Source organism: Myxine glutinosa, chromosome 2 (genome assembly GCF_964187855.1).
Source record: "Myxine glutinosa chromosome 2, kmMyxGlut1.1, whole genome shotgun sequence".
Lineage (NCBI taxonomy): Eukaryota > Metazoa > Chordata > Myxini > Myxiniformes > Myxinidae > Myxine > Myxine glutinosa.
The window spans coordinates 146,216,825-146,224,511 of NC_136262.1; the positions used below are offsets into that span (position 1 = coordinate 146,216,825).

At 41.8% G+C, this 7,687-nt stretch overlaps 1 long non-coding RNA gene across 1 annotated transcript; it reads left to right on the forward strand.

The window, feature by feature from the left end:
- Window positions 1–239: 239 nt before the first annotated feature.
- Window positions 240–1,011, forward strand: LOC137416893 (uncharacterized). The gene is made up of 3 exons (XR_010982356.2): window positions 240–322; window positions 411–463; window positions 792–1,011. It is a non-coding gene; the product is annotated as an uncharacterized LOC137416893 (long non-coding RNA).
- Window positions 1,012–7,687: the final 6,676 nt, after the last annotated feature.

Consider the following 7,687-nt stretch of genomic DNA (forward strand, 5'->3'; position numbering starts at 1 on the left):
AGCTTATTACGCGTTTCGGAGGGTGAAAACGGCATCAAATATTCTCACATTGACGAAAAATTATTTTTTTGAAATCTCGCGGCCGTATGGGATCGTTTTTCATGGCCAGAAATACGGTATAAGCAGTTTACATATTTAGTTTAGAAATACGGATAGTTTTTCACGGCCGGAAATATCCGAAGTTGAGACGGAATTCACCGAATTAATCACTGCAAGCTGACTTCTTCTGGTGGACGAAGCCGCCGTGCCCGGAGAGTCAGAGAACCAGCCCTGGCGCCTGACAGCGACTGAAGTTAGAAGACTACACACTTACTGTGAAAACGTATGTTAAGCCCAGTTAAAAATAGGCCTTAAGCTAGCACATCGTATAGTTACTTCCTTAAGCTTCTTGTGACATTTATTGTATGCAGGTATTGCCATTGGGGAGGACTGTCTGCTCTTCTCTTTTACCAAGTCTTACCAGGTATGGTACCTACTACACCTACCTACTACCAACTACCTACCTACCTACTACCAACTACCTACCTACCTACTACCAACTACCTAACCTACTGATGCCATGGTGATGGGTAAAATAGTGGCAAGAGGTTTTGGCTTCGCCGGCTCATTGCGGCTTTGCAGTCGGTACTAGTACCGACAAACCGTTGCAAATTTGCAACGCCTGCCCGGAAAGGCTTTCCGGGCAGGCGTTGCAAATTTGCAACAGCTAATTGCCAATTAGTTAATTGCCAGTATTTGCATTTTTTTAGTGTTTCTAAACGTTTAGGTGCCAGTGCGGGACTTTGTTGCAGGATTGCAACTGACAGCTTCCAGGCAACTCGCCAGGTGGCTGGTCTGTCTTACATTGAATATGTCGGCCACCATACTTGCCGGATCGGTGATTTTGTAGGCTTCTGTTTCAGGTAAGTTTCATAAGAATCATCTGCATTATTGAACGCAATACTGTATAAGAGAAATCTTGAATATGTATAGATAAAGTAGATGTGAGTTAAGAAATATAATATCAGTTGGTTATATTCCTAGGGGTTGGTGTATTTTGATGTTGCAAATATGCAACATTTGCCCATATGGGTAACAATTGATGTCATGTGTTTATTGTTTTGGATTGCATGTGTTGTGTATTACAATGTATTATATGGTGGTTTTCTTTTCCCCTATGTTTGTTAATTACTAAACGGAATTATTCAGGGCATAATCTCTATAAAATTATTATTCAGGGCATAATTTTCCAACCCCCCCCCCCCCCCCCGCTTATTCCAACCCCCCCGGCAATTCGGTACCCAAGAGTATTCATTCCGGGCAGTGTTTCTGACATTGTTGTTTGTTCTTGCAGGCTTTATAATTGGTATCATGGCTGGCCGACGAAGAATATACGACGGATGAGGTGATTGAGATGGTTTGTCTTCCTGATGGTGCCATTTCTGACGATGAATCCTTGCCAGACGATGAAGATGCTGATCCTGATTTCGACGAAAATGGCGAAACAGACAACTCAGATGCTAGCCTTGATGACGAAACATTGGAACAAATGGCAAGAGCTGATCCGAGTCATCTAGATATTGAAATCCATCAAGTCCACCGAGTCAGAGTCAATGACAATGAAGATAATGAAGAAGAACTCCAGCCAGTACCAGCTCGAGTCAACAAAGAATTTATCTGGAGGCAAAGGAAACCCCCAGAGGCTGATGTAGATTCAACATTCTGGGGACACGCATTTTCTCCTCCGCCAGACGAAATACCCAGTCCAAAGTGGTATTTTGACCATTTCATGGACGAATCTGTATTTGAATTTATAGCTGAACAATCCAACCTGTATGCAGTTATGAAGAATGCCCCAGAACTGAAAAGTACTCCTGCTGAAATGGAGCAATTTATTGGCATGCACATTATGATGACTGTAGTACATATGCCGTCTTATCGCATGTACTGGCGAAAAACTACGCGTTATGAAGCAGTCGCAGGAGTTATGAGCAGAAAAAGATTTGACCACCTTAGAACCTATATCCATATGAACGACAATACCAATTTGAAAAAAAAAGGTGACCCTGGTTACGATCCGTTGTTCAAGGTTCGTCCAGTACTCGAGAAGGTTCGTGCAAACTGTTTGAAAGTGGAACCAGAAGAAAACAACTCAATCGACGAACAAATGATCCCTTTCAAAGGCAGAAGTAGCATGAAATAATACATAAAAAACAAGCCGCACAAATGGGGGATAAAGGTTTTCACTAGGGCAGGTGTGAGTGGAATAAACTATGACTTTGAAATCTATACTGGCAAAGGGACTGTGGCAAATGAACGTGGATTAGGTGTGGGTGGAGAAGTAGTACTGTGTCTTCTAGCAGAGATACCAAAAGGACTGAACTACAAGTGTTTTTTCGACAACTGGTTTACTTCACCTGAACTACTTGTGGAATTGACGAAAATGGGGATTCTAGCAGTTGCTACTATAAACCGCAACCGCTTGTGTGGATGTGTCCTCAAAACTGACAAGGAACTGGGTAAAGCTGGGCATGGCTCGTTTGACGTCAAATATGAAACAACCACAGGATTGACCATTGTCAAGTGGTATGACAATAAGGCAGTATTGCTGACATCATCCTACATTGGGCCGGATCCCGTGGATAAATGCAGAAGGTGGTCAAAAGTAAAGAAGGACTTTGTTGAGGTGGACAGACCCCACCTTGTCAAGGTCTACAATGCCAACATTGGTGGGGTGGACTTGGCAGACATGCTCATGGCGCTTTATCGGATTGGTATTCGCCCACGCCGTTGGTATCTGCGTATTTTGTACTATTTGATTGACCTATCTCTGGTCAATGGCTGGCTCCTCTACCGGCGTCACCTCAACCAGAAACAGCAGAAGTATATGCCACTTCTCGACTTCCGCGCCGAAGTGGCAGACGCACTTATCAAAGTAGGGAAACACGCTGACGGGAGCAGTAGAAAAAGAGGAAGACCCTCTTTGGAAGATGGAAGTCCTCCACCCACCCCGCCTCTACCACCACAGCAGAGAACCGTCGCACCTTCTGCTGATGTCAGGCTCGATCGACTCGATCACTTTCCTACCCATGCTGAAAAACATGGACGATGCAGGCTGTGCAGCAAGGGTTACACACAAATGGCCTGCCAAAAGTGCAAAGTGCTGTTGTGCTTTACAAAGGACAAAAACTGTTACTTAGAGTATCACACGAAAAAGTAAATTTCAGGGCATGACTGAACTTTTGATTTTGCTTTCTTATTATGTTATTGATCCATAATACAGACTTAACTACTGTCCTGAACATGTAAAAGACCGTTTCACTGAATATGATGACCACACTTTTAATAAATTCAAACTTCATAAGACCTATTTTATTCATTGTAAAATTCCCAATCGGACCAATGTTGCAAATATGCAACATCCCATAATGCACTGCATGTAATGGTCACATAAAAATTTTCCATAAAATCGTAAATAACCTTCCCATTGGATCATTTTCCTCAAATATCAGATTTTTCCTACAGTTATTATTAATTTGGTCCTGAGAGGGCTAAACATATAACTTATTGCAGGTAGATTCCCTATCACGACAGTCGGATACCTACCTATACAGACCTATCTGGCTCTAGATATTCCTCTACCCAAATTCATAATAGTATTATGGTGTATAATAAATAACATGAAAGGTTATTTTAAAATTTACTAAACAATGCATGAATGAGTATTATGGTGTATAATAAATAGCATGAAAAGTTATTGTAAAATTTACTAAACAATGTATGAATATGCATTATGGTGTCTAATAAATAACATGAAAGGTTATTGTAAAAATTACTAAACAATGTATGAATATGCATTTATATGGTGTCTAATAAATAACATGAGTGAGTAATTTGTTTTGAAAGAAACTGCGAGTGGTGACAAGGAGCAAGGGTTTGACTTCACACCTGATTTGAAGGTTTCTATCAATATTTGTGATTACGTATACAACCGTAATTTTTTTAAATAAAGTATGTGTGTGCAAACACTACTAACAGGATGGTGCACAGGTAGCACATTTAGCTTTGAGTTGTCTAGCTTGGCTTTGATTCCCAACAAGACTATAAACTATCAGAATGGTGGTTTGTACGTGGGCTGGTTACAACACAAAGTGTGTTGTCCCTCTGATGGATGTCAAGTCGATGGTCCTGTCTGCTATAATTAGTTGGTGGACGATACAGATACCAAAGGTGTCCTTCATTGAAGAGTAATAATCAAGTTGTGGTCGGTGCCCTGAACAAATTCCTGCCGGAACCTACAGGGGGCACTGCATCAGTATCACTGAACAAAAGTGCAACCAGCACCCACGTGCAGCCCTCAAATGATTCCCCTGTTTGTTTGTCTGTGAACAAGATATCTCAAAAAGTTGTGGACGGATTTGGACGAAATTTGGTGGACAGGTTGGGTGTGTGACAAGGACTAAATGATTCGATTTTGATGAAGTTTCAAATCCGGATCAGATATTTTTTTCATTTATTAAAAGTCATTCTTCACCATTGAGTGATATGGCCAAAACCGATACATAACATGGTATTTCAAAAAGATGTGGACGAGTTATCAGTGGATGAGTTGGGTAAGTGACAAGAACAAGCCGATTAGATTTTGGTTCAGGTCCAAATCCAGATCCGGCCTATCGATGGCATACAAAACATACACTATTCAGCCTGGCGGAGGTATGCTCTCCAATTCACACTCACAACCAAATTTTGTCGGAATCCGTCCACAACTTTTTTGAGATATCTTGTTCACAGAGAGACAGGGGCAAAAACATAACATCCATCTACATTCAGTAGCAGAGGTAATAACCGATAGGGGCCAATGCATCAGCGGTAGTCACACCACCCAAAAATGAGGCAACCACGATGCCAAACTCGTAATCGACTCCCAGAACGGTATTTTTAATCAGATTGAACTAATTCTCAGGGAATCAAATCCATGCCAGCTCAGAGGGAAGCTCTCTATAAACTGATAGTAAGGGAAACATATGAAAATCTGTTAACTAAATTGTTACCAAAACATTTCTTCACCAATATGTTTGTAACGGTGTGTAATAACATGTGTTAAAATGTTGAAGGTCAACTCCCGTGGGAAACCCAGAAAAAAAGCTGTTGAATTCGGGTACCGAAAAATTATTTTCGAGAAATTTAATTTTTTTAAATCGGCCCTTAAGTAACTTATGAGGGGTCAAATAAGGGTTTTTCATGATTCTGAGTTGATTGTTAACATTTATATTTCACCACAGACACTCCTTTGTGGAAAAATAATTTCTAAATATATCTCATTTTCTACTTTGCAGGACATGGAGTCTAGCAATATAGATGAAGACGTTACTCCACCTGTGCTCAATTGCTTCATCTGTGCACGCTCGGATACACCAGCTGAAAGGCTCATACAGGCAACTCCAAAGGGATACTCAACTTTATTGAAACAAGCAGAAACTGTCGAAAATGTTACTGTTGTGGAACGTATGAAGGAGGCTCAAAAGGAAGGAAAACTGAGGTACCACCAGAAGTGTAAAAATGATCTGTACAACAACTTTGTTGCAACCACCAAGAAGTCAGCTCAAGCATCAAAGGCAGAGAAAGAGTCATCAAAGTTGAAGAGAAGACGCACTACTTGTGAGTTCAGTTCATCAACTGGCTGCAGTTCTAGAAGATCACAGTCAGTTGACCTCCTGTATAAGGATGTATGCATTCTTTGCAACCAACCAGCCCAGCTCTACAAAAATAATCCAGCACAAGCTAGAAAGAAATACAGAGTGCCAGATAATTTGACTGCAGATACACTGAAGGCAAGCTTGCTGAAGACAGCACGGAGTCGCGGGGATGACTGGGGCACTGAAGTCACTGGACGCCTGGAAGGGATCAACGACTTGGTAGCAGAAGAAACACTGTACCATTTGCGATGCAAACTTATGTTTGCGAGAGGTGGCAGTTTGTCCAAGACTGATGAGGAAGGAAAAAGGAAGAGAGGACAGAGGAGTATTGATGAGGAGCGAGAGGCAGTTTTTATTGAATTCTGCGAATGGTTAGACTCAGAATTAGAGCATGGGGTAATGAACATGGACCAAGTCCATGAAAAGCTGCAGGAGTTTGATCAGTCACCAGAGAAGAGCCTTTCTTATTCAAGCATTGGCTAAAGATAAAACTTCTAGAGAAATACGAAGACACCTTGTATTTCACAACACAGGAAAGAAGGGCAGATGTACTCTGTCTCAAAGATGGCACCGACAATATTCTGCGAGTGCATCATGCTAATCTTGACCATGGAGATGAGAAGACTCAGATCATAAAGACGGCACTCAAGTTCATATCCAATGATATTGCCTTGATTGATTTAGGTCCAAAGTCATACCCCACCACACACAGTATGACTGACATCGATAGTCAGCTGACACTTGTTCCTGCAAGCCTTCAGATGTTCTTGAGACCGATTGTCAAGACAGACGAAAGAGTTGCCGTTTGGGGGCAGAATTTTATTAAGGCCTGTCGACCTCGGTCTGGAGTATTGCCACACCAAATGGGGCTTGCCATACAACTTGATCATAGATTTGGGTCAAAATGGATGCTCAACAAGTTCCACCGGCTGGGATACACTGAGTCTTACACGGAGACACAAAACTACAAATACTGCTTCCTTAATAGTAGGAGTGGAGATGATGTTCCAGATACTGTTCCAGATGATGTTCCAGAAATAAAATTAATAATAATTTTATTTCTGTTTTACATTATACTTTACTTGACATAGACCTGGTGCTTTTTTTTAGGTTTTGCGAAGGGGACGCGGCTGAGTACATCGACATCTTCCTTGACACAGAAGCCACCAAGGAAACAGTGATTCAGGCTGGTACTGCGATTTTCAAGTACATTTACCATGGACGAGATACTACATTGGGTGAAATTCGGTACAACATGTTCTCAAGGAAGGCAGCGGCAGGAGTGATCAAACCAGAGACTCTACCTCCAACAGAGGGTGCAGCTGCACAACATTCACTCCGTGCCTACCTGCAGACCCGGGACTGGATCCTTCTACAGAGCATGTCTCTGAACCCCAGTGACTATGGATGGACAATAGGTGTGCATGGGTATGAGCCAGTTCCAACACTGGACCCCACGGCTCCTGAGGAGCTATTGCAGTTCACGAGCTGTAATTGTCATGGAGATTGCAGCAACCGGCGATGCAGCTGCAAGAAGAATGGGGTCACGTGCATCTCGGCCTGTGGAGTCTGTAATGGCATTACATGCAGAAACTGCAGTCATGATGTTGTTGAGTCTGAAGAAGACATAGACAATGACTGTTGAAACTTCTGACATTGTGAATGAGAAATAACTCTTGAGTATTATATATGTATGTGAAATAAAAGCTACTTTGTGTGTAAATGTAAAAGTGAAAATATAAATGTTAACAATCAACTCAGAATCATGAAAAACCCTTATTTGACCTGTGGTAGAATTTCGTGTATGACTCACAGGACTCCAATGACCGGACTCAGGTTTACCAAAAGGTCTGGTTTATTATTCACTTCATTCCATTTACCAAATAATACCGCATTATTCAATGGCTGAGATTAACTCTTTTCCATGGTCCTTTTCGTTCGGCTGATGTTCTTCCGCAGCGCCGTACTCGTTCATTCCATCGTTCCGTCGGGCAGGGCTTCTGAGGACAAGT